Source organism: Scyliorhinus torazame, chromosome 5, assembly GCF_047496885.1.
Source record: "Scyliorhinus torazame isolate Kashiwa2021f chromosome 5, sScyTor2.1, whole genome shotgun sequence".
Taxonomy (NCBI): Eukaryota; Metazoa; Chordata; class Chondrichthyes; order Carcharhiniformes; family Scyliorhinidae; genus Scyliorhinus; species Scyliorhinus torazame.
The window spans coordinates 141927321-141940084 of NC_092711.1; the positions used below are offsets into that span (position 1 = coordinate 141927321).

A 12764-nucleotide genomic window follows, 5' to 3' on the forward strand; every position below is an offset into this window, starting at 1 on the left:
TGATGCACTGATGACTTTTTCAGCTCTGATGTGAAACGACAAATATCACTTTTCTGATTCTGGCAGAGCTCTTTCCTGTGAAACTGCGATTCAGCTTCGTTGAACGGTTTGGTGGACAACAATAAAGCATCATTCCCTGACCGGGAATTGAACCCGGGCCGCGGCGGTGAGAGCGCCAAATCCTAACCACTAGACCACCAGGGAAACTGACAAACAGGGTTTTAACCCGTCTGACAGTATATCATTCGCCTTTCATTCTTATTTCCCAGTTTTAATTAGAAATATACAAAATTACATGTTTAGAATGAACAGAAGTCACATCTTAAGCTAATCACAACAGCAATTGTTGTTCGCTGGACCACGAAATCGACAGTGAGGTGAAATAGCCCAACAAGCTGCTCATGTGTAGCTTCCAATTTCCAAAACCCACCAACTTGATCACTGTGGCTCCTGTGAAACTTACAACGCAACATCCGGCAGACATTCATCAGTAAATAGGAATAACTCATTTCAATTGTTAAAAACATTTTTTGTCGCAATTAAGTTTTGATCAAAATTTGAAGTTTCCAGTTTATGTTGATCTTTTTCTGAAGTGAAACTATCACGTTTGCTGAACATAAACAAACTCCCCTGTTTCAGACAGGGCACGAACATTAAAACTTACTCATCTGTAATTATGAGGCAAAGCTTCCTCGTTTCGATTTGTTGTTAAACATTAACACAACACGTCATCTCACAGCCTTGTGACATTTACACTTTTGGAATGTGTTTCTCTCTTCCCCGGCTCCACAGTGGGTGAGAGAGGGACAAGCAGCAGGATTTTACCCTAATTCTCCATTCACCCGCTGCCAGCAGAACGCAGGGACTGCAGCTTCAATCAGCGGCTAACTGCCCATCACGGGGACACTGTAACCAGGAGCAAAGCTCCCAATACACCGAGCACAGGCTCAGAAACATGCAGGTAGATTATACCCCGCTCACTTAACCTCCGAGCAGCATTTACACAATCCCTCAGTGTGTATCATTTCCTTTGAGCTTCTTCTGTTGTATTCAGCTCCTGTGACCTCAATGGACTGAATAATTTGTGTTCGAAGTTTTCTTGTTATCACGCCCGAGATTCGGACCCTGATCGGGGGGGGGGGGGGGATTACTGTGTCTGTGTGAGCATCAAAATCTGGCCCAATACCACTCAAATTTTCGCTTGCTTCATAATCTCTCTCACTTTGCAGCCAATCACTGTCCGTTTCTTCCTGCCCCTGTCTTTGTTCTCCACTTGTGACTTTTTCAGCTCTGATGTGAAACAAATGTCACTGCACTGATTCTGGCAGAGCTCTTTTCTGTGAAACTGCGATTCATGTTCATTGAACATTCTGCTGGACAACAATAATTGATCATTCCCTGACCGGGAATCGAACCCGAGCCGCGGCGGTGAAAGCGCCGAATCCTAACCACTAGACCACCAGGGAAACTAACGATAACAAAGGTAACCTGGGTTGACAGTATATCACTCACCTTTTATTTTGATTTCCGAGTTTTCATTAGAAGTATACAAAATTACATGTTTAAAATGAACACAAGTGACATCTTCAGCCAATCACAACACCGATTGTTGTTCGCTGGAACATGAAATCGACAGTGAGGTGAAATAGTCCCAAAAGCTGCTCATGTGTAACTTCCAATTTCCTAAACCCACCAACCTTATCACTGTGGCCCCTGTGAAACTGACAACTCGTCATCCGGCGGACATTCATTCGTAATTTCAAATAACTCATTTTAATTTTTGAAAACATAGTTAATCCTTTTCGCAATTAAGTTTTGATCAAAATTAGAATAGTTTCCAATTTTTGTTGATCTTTTTCTGAACTGAAACTATCACACGTTTGCGTAACAAACACAAACTCAGCTTCAATCAGCGGGTTACTGCCCATCCCGGGGACACTCCAACCAGGAGCAAAGCTCCCAATACACCGAGCACAGGCTCAGAAACATGCAGGTAGATTATACCCCGCTCACTTAACCTCCGAGCAGCATTTAAACAATTCCTCAGTCAGTGGAACATCCTTTGAGCTTCTTTAGGTGTATTCAGATCCTGTGACCTCAATGGACTGAATAATTTCAGTGAGAAGTTTTCTTGTCATCACGTTGGAGATTTGCACCCAAATCGGGGAGATATTTCTGTCTGTGAGAGCAATAACATCTGGCCCAATACCACGCAGATTTGCGCTTGCGTCAACATCTCTCTCACTTGCACTGCAGCCAATCACTGACCGTTTCTTCCTGCCTCTGTATTTGTTCTCGACCTGATGCACTGATGACTTTTTCAGCTCTGATGTGAAACGACAAATATCACTTTTCTGATTCTGGCAGAGCTCTTTCCTGTGAAACTGCGATTCAGCTTCGTTGAACGGTTTGGTGGACAACAATAAAGCCTCATTCCCTGACCGGGAATTGAACCCGGGCCGCGGCGGTGAGAGCGCCAAATCCTAACCACTAGACCACCAGGGAAACGGACAAACAGGGTTTTAACCCGTCTGACAGTATATCATTCGCCTTTCATTCTTATTTCCCAGTTTTAATTAGAAATATACAAAATTACATGTTTAGAATGAACAGAAGTGACATCTTAAGCTAATCACAACAGCAATTGTTGTTCGCTGGACCACGAAATCGACAGTGAGGTGAAATAGCCCAACAAGCTGCTCATGTGTAACTTCCAATTTCCAAAACCCACCAACTTGATCACTGTAGCTCCTGTGAAACTTACAACGCAACATCCGGCAGACATTCATCAGTAAATAGGAATAACTCATTTCAATTGTTAAAAACATTTTTTGTCGCAATTAAGTTTTGATCAAAATTTGAAGTTTCCAGTTTATGTTGATCTTTTTCTGAAGTGAAACTATCACGTTTGCTGAACATAAACAAACTCCCCTGTTTCAGACAGGGCACGAACATTAAAACTTACTCATCTGTAATTATGAGGCAAAGCTTCCTCGTTTCGATTTGTTGTTAAACATTAACACAACACGTCATCTCACAGCCTTGTGACATTTACACTTTTGGAATGTGTTTCTCTCTTCCCCGGCTCCACAGTGGGTGAGAGAGGGACAAGCAGCAGGATTTTACCCTAATTCTCCATTCACCCGCTGCCAGCAGAACGCAGGGACTGCAGCTTCAATCAGCGGCTAACTGCCCATCACGGGGACACTGTAACCAGGAGCAAAGCTCCCAATACACCGAGCACAGGCTCAGAAACATGCAGGTAGATTATACCCCGCTCACTTAACCTCCGAGCAGCATTTACACAATCCCTCAGTGTGTATCATTTCCTTTGAGCTTCTTCTGTTGTATTCAGCTCCTGTGACCTCAATGGACTGAATAATTTGTGTTCGAAGTTTTCTTGTTATCACGCCCGAGATTCGGACCCTGATCGGGGGGCGGGGGGGGGGGGGGATTACTGTGTCTGTGTGAGCATCAAAATCTGGCCCAATACCACTCAAATTTTCGCTTGCTTCATAATCTCTCTCACTTTGCAGCCAATCACTGTCCGTTTCTTCCTGCCCCTGTCTTTGTTCTCCACCTGCTGCACTTGTGACTTTTTCAGCTCTGATGTGAAACAAATGTCACTGCACTGATTCTGGCAGAGCTCTTTTCTGTGAAACTGCGATTCAGTTTCATTGAACATTCTGCTGGACAACAATAATTGATCATTCCCTGACCGGGAATCGAACCCGAGCCGCGGCGGTGAAAGCGCCGAATCCTAACCACTAGACCACCAGGGAAACTAACGATAACAAAGGTAACCTGGGTTGACAGTATATCACTCACCTTTTATTTTGATTTCCGAGTTTTCATTAGAAGTATACAAAATTACATGTTTAAAATGAACACAAGTGACATCTTCAGCCAATCACAACACCGATTGTTGTTCGCTGGAACATGAAATCGACAGTGAGGTGAAATAGTCCCAAAAGCTGCTCATGTGTAACTTCCAATTTCCTAAACCCACCAACCTTATCACTGTGGCCCCTGTGAAACTGACAACTCGTCATCCGGCGGACATTCATTCGTAATTTCAAATAACTCATTTTAATTTTTGAAAACATAGTTAATCCTTTTCGCAATTAAGTTGTGATCAAAATTAGAATAGTTTCCAATTTTTGTTGATCTTTTTCTGAACTGAAACTATCACACGTTTGCGTAACAAACACAAACTCAGCTTCAATCAGCGGGTTACTGCCCATCCCGGGGACACTCCAACCAGGAGCAAAGCTCCCAATACACCGAGCACAGGCTCAGAAACATGCAGGTAGATTATACCCCGCTCACTTAACCTCCGAGCAGCATTTAAACAATTCCTCAGTCAGTGGAACATCCTTTGAGCTTCTTTAGGTGTATTCAGATCCTGTGACCTCAATGGACTGAATAATTTCAGTGAGAAGTTTTCTTGTCATCACGTTGGAGATTTGCACCCAAATCGGGGAGATATTTCTGTCTGTGAGAGCAATAACATCTGGCCCAATACCACGCAGATTTGCGCTTGCGTCAACATCTCTCTCACTTGCACTGCAGCCAATCACTGACCGTTTCTTCCTGCCTCTGTATTTGTTCTCGACCTGATGCACTGATGACTTTTTCAGCTCTGATGTGAAACGACAAATATCACTTTTCTGATTCTGGCAGAGCTCTTTCCTGTGAAACTGCGATTCAGCTTCGTTGAACGGTTTGGTGGACAACAATAAAGCATCATTCCCTGACCGGGAATAGAACCAGGGCCGCGGCGGTGAGAGCGCCAAATCCTAACCACTAGACCACCAGGGAAACTGACAAACAGGGTTTTAACCCGTCTGACAGTATATCATTCGCCTTTCATTCTTATTTCCCAGTTTTAATTAGAAATATACAAAATTACATGTTTAGAATGAACAGAAGTCACATCTTAAGCTAATCACAACAGCAATTGTTGTTCGCTGGACCACGAAATCGACAGTGAGGTGAAATAGCCCAACAAGCTGCTCATGTGTAGCTTCCAATTTCCAAAACCCACCAACTTGATCACTGTGGCTCCTGTGAAACTTACAACGCAACATCCGGCAGACATTCATCAGTAAATAGGAATAACTCATTTCAATTGTTAAAAACATTTTTTGTCGCAATTAAGTTTTGATCAAAATTTGAAGTTTCCAGTTTATGTTGATCTTTTTCTGAAGTGAAACTATCACGTTTGCTGAACATAAACAAACTCCCCTGTTTCAGACAGGGCACGAACATTAAAACTTACTCATCTGTAATTATGAGGCAAAGCTTCCTCGTTTCGATTTGTTGTTAAACATTAACACAACACGTCATCTCACAGCCTTGTGACATTTACACTTTTGGAATGTGTTTCTCTCTTCCCCGGCTCCACAGTGGGTGAGAGAGGGACAAGCAGCAGGATTTTACCCTAATTCTCCATTCACCCGCTGCCAGCAGAACGCAGGGACTGCAGCTTCAATCAGCGGCTAACTGCCCATCACGGGGACACTGTAACCAGGAGCAAAGCTCCCAATACACCGAGCACAGGCTCAGAAACATGCAGGTAGATTATACCCCGCTCACTTAACCTCCGAGCAGCATTTACACAATCCCTCAGTGTGTATCATTTCCTTTGAGCTTCTTCTGTTGTATTCAGCTCCTGTGACCTCAATGGACTGAATAATTTGTGTTCGAAGTTTTCTTGTTATCACGCCCGAGATTCGGACCCTGATCGGGGGGGGGGGGGGGGGATTACTGTGTCTGTGTGAGCATCAAAATCTGGCCCAATACCACTCAAATTTTCGCTTGCTTCATAATCTCTCTCACTTTGCAGCCAATCACTGTCCGTTTCTTCCTGCCCCTGTCTTTGTTCTCCACTTGTGACTTTTTCAGCTCTGATGTGAAACAAATGTCACTGCACTGATTCTGGCAGAGCTCTTTTCTGTGAAACTGCGATTCATGTTCATTGAACATTCTGCTGGACAACAATAATTGATCATTCCCTGACCGGGAATCGAACCCGAGCCGCGGCGGTGAAAGCGCCGAATCCTAACCACTAGACCACCAGGGAAACTAACGATAACAAAGGTAACCTGGGTTGACAGTATATCACTCACCTTTTATTTTGATTTCCGAGTTTTCATTAGAAGTATACAAAATTACATGTTTAAAATGAACACAAGTGACATCTTCAGCCAATCACAACACCGATTGTTGTTCGCTGGAACATGAAATCGACAGTGAGGTGAAATAGTCCCAAAAGCTGCTCATGTGTAACTTCCAATTTCCTAAACCCACCAACCTTATCACTGTGGCCCCTGTGAAACTGACAACTCGTCATCCGGCGGACATTCATTCGTAATTTCAAATAACTCATTTTAATTTTTGAAAACATAGTTAATCCTTTTCGCAATTAAGTTTTGATCAAAATTAGAATAGTTTCCAATTTTTGTTGATCTTTTTCTGAACTGAAACTATCACACGTTTGCGTAACAAACACAAACTCAGCGGGTTACTGCCCATCCCGGGGACACTCCAACCAGGAGCAAAGCTCCCAATACACCGAGCACAGGCTCAGAAACATGCAGGTAGATTATACCCCGCTCACTTAACCTCCGAGCAGCATTTAAACAATTCCTCAGTCAGTGGAACATCCTTTGAGCTTCTTTAGGTGTATTCAGATCCTGTGACCTCAATGGACTGAATAATTTCAGTGAGAAGTTTTCTTGTCATCACGTTGGAGATTTGCACCCAAATCGGGGAGATATTTCTGTCTGTGAGAGCAATAACATCTGGCCCAATACCACGCAGATTTGCGCTTGCGTCAACATCTCTCTCACTTGCACTGCAGCCAATCACTGACCGTTTCTTCCTGCCTCTGTATTTGTTCTCGACCTGATGCACTGATGACTTTTTCAGCTCTGATGTGAAACGACAAATATCACTTTTCTGATTCTGGCAGAGCTCTTTCCTGTGAAACTGCGATTCAGCTTCGTTGAACGGTTTGGTGGACAACAATAAAGCATCATTCCCTGACCGGGAATTGAACCCGGGCCGCGGCGGTGAGAGCGCCAAATCCTAACCACTAGACCACCAGGGAAACTGACAAACAGGGTTTTAACCCGTCTGACAGTATATCATTCGCCTTTCATTCTTACTTCCCAGGTTTAATTAGAAATATCCAAAATTGCATGTTTAGAATGAACAGAAGTGACATCTTTAGCTAATCACAACAGCAATTGTTGTTCGCTGGAACATGAAATCGACAGTGAGGTGAAATAGCCCAACAAGCTGCTCATGTGTAACTTCCAATTTCCAAAACCCACCAACTTGATCACTGTGGCTCCTGTGAAACTCACAACGCAACATCCGGCAGACATTCATCAGTAAATAGAAATAACTCATTTCAATTGTTAAAAACATTTTTTGTCGCAATTAAGTTTTGATCAAAATTTGAAGTTTCCAGTTTATGTTGATCTTTTTCTGAAGTGAAACTATCACGTTTGCTGAACAGACACAAACTCCCCTGTTTCAGACAGGGCACGAACATTAAAACTTACTCATCTGTAATTATGAGGTAAAGCTTCCTCGTTCCGATTTGTTGTTAAACATTAACACAACACGTCATCTCACAGCCTTGTGACATTTACACTTTTGGAATGTGTTTCTCTCTTCCCCGGCTCCACAGTGGGTGAGAGAGGGACAAGCAGCAGGATTTTACCCTAATTCTCCATTCACCCGCTGCCAGCAGAACGCGGGGACTGCAGCTTCAATCAGCGGCTAACTGCCCATCCCGGGGACACTGTAACCAGGAGCAAAGCTCCCAATACACCGAGCACAGGCTCAGAAACATGCAGGTAGACTATACCCCGCTCACTTAACCTCCGAGCAGCATTTACACAATCCCTCAGTGAGTATCATTTCCTTTGAGCTTCTTCAGTTGTATTCAGCTCCTGTGACCTCAATGGACTGAATAATTTGAGTTCGAAGTTTTCTTGTCATCACGCCCGAGATTCGGACCCTGATCGGGCGTGGGGGGGGGGGGGGGGGATTATTGTGCCCGTGTGAGCATCAAAATCTGGCCCAATACCACTCAAATTTTCGCTTGCTTCATAATCTCTCTCACTTTGCAGCCAATCACTGTCCGTTTCTTCCTGCCCCTGTCTTTGTTCTCGACCTGCTGCACTTGTGACTTTTTCAGCTCTGATGTGAAACAACAAATGTCACTGAACTGATTCTGGCAGAGCTCTTTTCTGTGAAACTGCGATTCAGTTTCATTGAACATTCTGCTGGACAACAACAATTGATGATTCTCTGACCGGGAATCGAACCCGAGCCGCGGCGGTGAAAGTGCCGAATCCTAACCACTAGACCACCAGGGAAACTAACGACAAAAAATGTAACCTGGGTTGACAGTATATCACTCACCTTTTATTTTGATTTCCGAGTTTTCATTAGAAGTATACAAAATTACATGTTTAAAATGAACACAAGTGACATCTTCAGCCAATCACAACACCGATTGTTGTTCGCTGTAACATGAAATCGACAGTGAGGAAAATAGTCCCAAAAGCTGCTCATGTGTAAATTCCAATTTCCTAAACCCACCAACCTTATCACTGTGGCCCCTGTGAAACTGACAACACGTCACCCGGCGTACATTCATTCGTAATTTCAAATAACTCATTTTAATTTTTGAAAACATAATTAATCCTTTTCGCAATTAAGTTTTGATCAAAATTAGAATAGTTTCCAATTTTTGTTGATCTTTTTCTGAACTGAAACTATCACGTTTGCGGAACAAACACAAACTCTCCTGTTTCACACTGGGCAGGAATATTAAAAAGTACTCATCTGTAACTATGAGGAAAGCTTCCTGGTTCCGATATGTTGTTAAACGTTAACACAACACGTCATCTCACAGCCCTGTGACATTTACACTTCCACAAGTTTTGAATGAGATTATTTCTTGCCTGGCTCTACAGTGGGTGAGAGAGGGACAAGCAGCAGGATTTTACCCGAACGCGGGGACTGCAGCTTCAATCAGCGGGTTACTGCCCATCCCGGCGACACACCAACCAGGAGCAAAGCTCCCAATACACCGAGCACAGGCTCAGAAACATGCAGGTAGATTATACCCCGCTCACTGAACCTCCGAGCAGCATTTACACAATTCCTCCTCAGTGGAACATCCTCTGAGCTTCTTTCGGTGTATTCAGATCCTGTGACCTCAATGGACTGAATAATTTCAGTGAGAAGTTTTCTTGTCATCACGTTGGTGATTTGCACCGAGATCGGGGAGATATTTCTGTCTGTGAGAGCAATAACATCTGGCCCAATACCACGCAGATTTGCGATGCGTCAACATCTCTCTCACTTGCATTGCAGCCAATCACTGACCGTTTCTTCCTGCCTCTGTATTTGTTCTCGACCTGATGCACTTGTGACTTTTTCAGCTCTGATGTGAAACGACAAATGTCACTGAACTGATTCTGGCAGAGCTCTTTTCTGTGAAACTGCGATTCAGCTTCGTTGAACAGTTTGGTGGACAACAATAAAGCATCATTCCCTGACCGGGAATTGAACCCGGGCCGCGGCGGTGAGAGCGCCGAATCCTAACCACCAGACAACCAGGGAAACTGACAAACAAGGTTTTAACCCGTCTGACAGTATAGCATTCGCCTTTCATTCTTATTTCCCAGGTTTAATTAGAAATATACAAAATTGCATGTTTAGAATGAACAGAAGTGACATCTTCAGACAATCACAACAGCAATTGTTGTTCGCTGGACCACGAAATCGACAGTGAGGTGAAATAGCCCAGCAAGCTGCTCATGTGTAACTTCCAATTTCCAAAACCCACCAACTTGATCACTGTGGCTCCTGTGAAACTTACAACGCAACATCCGGCAGACATTCATCAGTAAATAGGAATAACTCATTTCAATTGTTAAAAACATTTTTTGTCGCAATTAAGTTTTGATCAAAATTTGAAGTTTCCAGTTTATGTTGATCTTTTTCTGAAGTGAAACTATCACGTTTGCTGAACATAAACAAACTCCCCTGTTTCAGACAGGGCAGGAACATTAAAACTTACTCATCTGTAATTATGAGGCAAAGCTTCCTCGTTTCGATTTGTTGTTAAACATTAACACAACACGTCATCTCACAGCCTTGTGACATTTACACTTTTGGAATGTGTTTCTCTCTTCCCCGGCTCCACAGTGGGTGAGAGAGGGACAAGCAGCAGGATTTTACCCTAATTCTCCATTCACCCGCTGCCAGCAGAACGCGGGGACTGCAGCTTCAATCAGCGGCTAACTGCCCATCCCGGGGACACTGTAACCAGGAGCAAAGCTCCCAATACACCGAGCACAGGCTCAGAAACATGCAGGTAGATTATACCCCGCTCACTTAACCTCCGAGCAGCATTTACACAATCCCTCAGTGAGTATCATTTCCTTTGAGCTTCTTCTGTTGTATTCAGCTCCTGTGACCTCAATGGACTGAATAATTTGAGTTCGAAGTTTTCTTGTCACGCCCGAGATTCGGACCCTGATCGGGCGTGGGGGGGATTATTGTGTCTGTGTGAGCATCAAAATCTGGCCCAATACCACTCTAATTTTCGCTTGCTTCATAATCTCTCTCGCTTTGCAGCCAATCACTGTCCGTTTCTTCCTGCCCCTGTCTTTGTTCTCGACCTGCTGCACTTGTGACTTTTTCAGCTCTGAAACAACAAATGTCACTGAACTGATTCTGGCAGAGCTCTTTTCTGTGAAACTGCGATTCAGTTTCATTGAACATTCTGCTGGACAACAACAATTGATGATTCTCTGACCGGGAATCGAACCCGGGCCGCGGCGGTGAAAGCGCCGAATCCTAACCACTAGACCACCAGGGAAACTAACGACAAAAAATGTAACCTGGGTTGACAGTATATCACTCACCTTTTATTTTGATTTCCGAGTTTTCATTCGAAGTATACAAAATTACATGTTTTAAATGAACACAAGTGACATCTTCAGCCAATCACAACACCGATTGTTGTTCGCTGTAACATGAAATCGACAGTGAGGTGAAATAGTCCCAAAAGCTGCTCATGTGTAAATTCCAATTTCCTAAACCCACCAACCTTATCACTGTGGCTGCTGTGAAACTTATCCGGCGGACATTCATTAGTAATTCCAAATAACTCATTTCAATTTTTCAAAACATTGACAGTTAATCCTTTCCGCAATTAAGTTTTGATCAATATTATAATTTTTGTTGATCTTTTTCTGACGTGAAACTCACGTTTGCTTAACATCCACAAACTCCCCTGTTTCATACTGCGCATAAGCAAGAAACTTACTCATCTGTAACTATGAGGCAAAGCTTCCACGTTCCGATTTGTTGTTAAACATTAACACACGTCATCTCACAGCCTTGTGACATTTATACTTCCACAAGTTTTGAACGAGATTCTTTCTTCCCCGGCTCCACAGTGGGTGAGAGAGGGACAAGCAGCAGGATTTTACCCAAACTCTCCATTCACCCGCTGCCAGCAGAACGCGGGGACTGCAGCTTCAATTAGCGGGTTACTGCCCATCCCGTGGACACTCCAACCAGGAGCAAACCTCCCAATACACCGAGCACAGGCTCAGAAACATGCAGGTAGATTATACCCCGCTCACTTAACCTCCGCGCAGCATTTACATAATCCCTAAATGACTTATGCTTCTTTCGTTGTATTCAGCTCCTGAGACCTCAATGCACTGAATAATTTGAGTGAGAAATTTTCCTGATGCCACACCCGAGATTTGCACCCAATTCTGGGAGATACTTGTGTCTGGTGAGCAATAACATCTGGCCCATTACCACCCACATTTTGGCTGACGTCAACATCTCTCCGTCTCTTCCAGCATCTGTACTTGTTCTCGACCTGCTGCACTTGGACTTTTTAAGCTCTGATGTGAAACAACAAATCTCACTTAACTGATTCTGGCAGAGCTCTTTTCTGTGAAACTGCGATTCAGCTTCGTTGAACGGTTTGCTGGACAACAATAAAGCATCATGCCCTGCCCGGGAATCGAACCCAGCTCCGCGTCAACATCTCCCTCATTTTGCTGAATTCCAGTCGATTTGTCAAGCATGATTTTCCCTTTCATAAATCCATGCTGACTGTCGTCTTTTAAAATTTTTCCTCCTTCAAGACTGTGAAAAAAACAACTTTACACCTTGGTTTCGATAAAACTAACTTCGTCTTTATTGACCAAAGTCTGCATGCAGATGGCTACAGGTTAGAGAGAGAGAGAGCTGTTAAGGTAAACCTGCTCATTCTGTCTCTGAAACCAGAGGAGGTGACCCTCGTAGCTGCTGTCTCCGAAACCAGAGGCAGTGACCCTCGTAGCTGCTGTCTCCGAAACCAGAGGAGGTGACCCTCATGGCTGCTGTCTCCGAAACCAGAGGAGGTGACCCTCATAGCTGCTGTCTCCGAAACCAGAGGAGGTGACCCTCATAGCTGCTGTCTCCGAAACCAGAGGAGGTGACCCTCATGGCTGCTGTCTCCGAAACCAGAGGAGGTGACCCTCGTAGCTGCTGTCTCCGAAACCAGAGGAGGTGACCCTCGTAGCTGCTGTCTCCGAAACCAGAGGAGGTGACCCTCGTAGCTGCTATCTCCGAAACCAGAGGAGGTGACCCTCGTAGCTGCTGTCTCCGAAACCAGAGGTGACCCTCATATCTGCTGTATTCTAAACCAGAGGAGGTGACCC

The 12764-nt window shown here is 44.1% G+C and overlaps 8 non-coding genes across 8 annotated transcripts; all 8 read right to left on the reverse strand.

Moving 5' to 3' along the window:
• Window positions 1-132: 132 nt before the first annotated feature.
• On the reverse strand, window positions 133-204 carry trnae-cuc (transfer RNA glutamic acid (anticodon CUC)). The gene has a single exon. It is a non-coding gene; the product is annotated as a tRNA-Glu (tRNA).
• Window positions 205-1394: 1190 nt separating this feature from the next.
• Window positions 1395-1466, reverse strand: trnae-uuc (transfer RNA glutamic acid (anticodon UUC)). The gene has a single exon. It is a non-coding gene; the product is annotated as a tRNA-Glu (tRNA).
• Window positions 1467-2433: 967 nt separating this feature from the next.
• On the reverse strand, window positions 2434-2505 carry trnae-cuc (transfer RNA glutamic acid (anticodon CUC)). The gene has a single exon. It is a non-coding gene; the product is annotated as a tRNA-Glu (tRNA).
• Window positions 2506-3710: 1205 nt separating this feature from the next.
• trnae-uuc (transfer RNA glutamic acid (anticodon UUC)) lies at window positions 3711-3782 on the reverse strand. The gene has a single exon. It is a non-coding gene; the product is annotated as a tRNA-Glu (tRNA).
• A 2231-nt stretch (window positions 3783-6013) lies between these two features.
• On the reverse strand, window positions 6014-6085 carry trnae-uuc (transfer RNA glutamic acid (anticodon UUC)). Its single transcript has one exon. It is a non-coding gene; the product is annotated as a tRNA-Glu (tRNA).
• Window positions 6086-7042: 957 nt separating this feature from the next.
• On the reverse strand, window positions 7043-7114 carry trnae-cuc (transfer RNA glutamic acid (anticodon CUC)). The gene has a single exon. It is a non-coding gene; the product is annotated as a tRNA-Glu (tRNA).
• Window positions 7115-9579: 2465 nt separating this feature from the next.
• Window positions 9580-9651, reverse strand: trnae-cuc (transfer RNA glutamic acid (anticodon CUC)). The gene has a single exon. It is a non-coding gene; the product is annotated as a tRNA-Glu (tRNA).
• Window positions 9652-10843: 1192 nt separating this feature from the next.
• On the reverse strand, window positions 10844-10915 carry trnae-uuc (transfer RNA glutamic acid (anticodon UUC)). The gene has a single exon. It is a non-coding gene; the product is annotated as a tRNA-Glu (tRNA).
• Between the last annotated feature and the right edge of the window lie 1849 nt (window positions 10916-12764).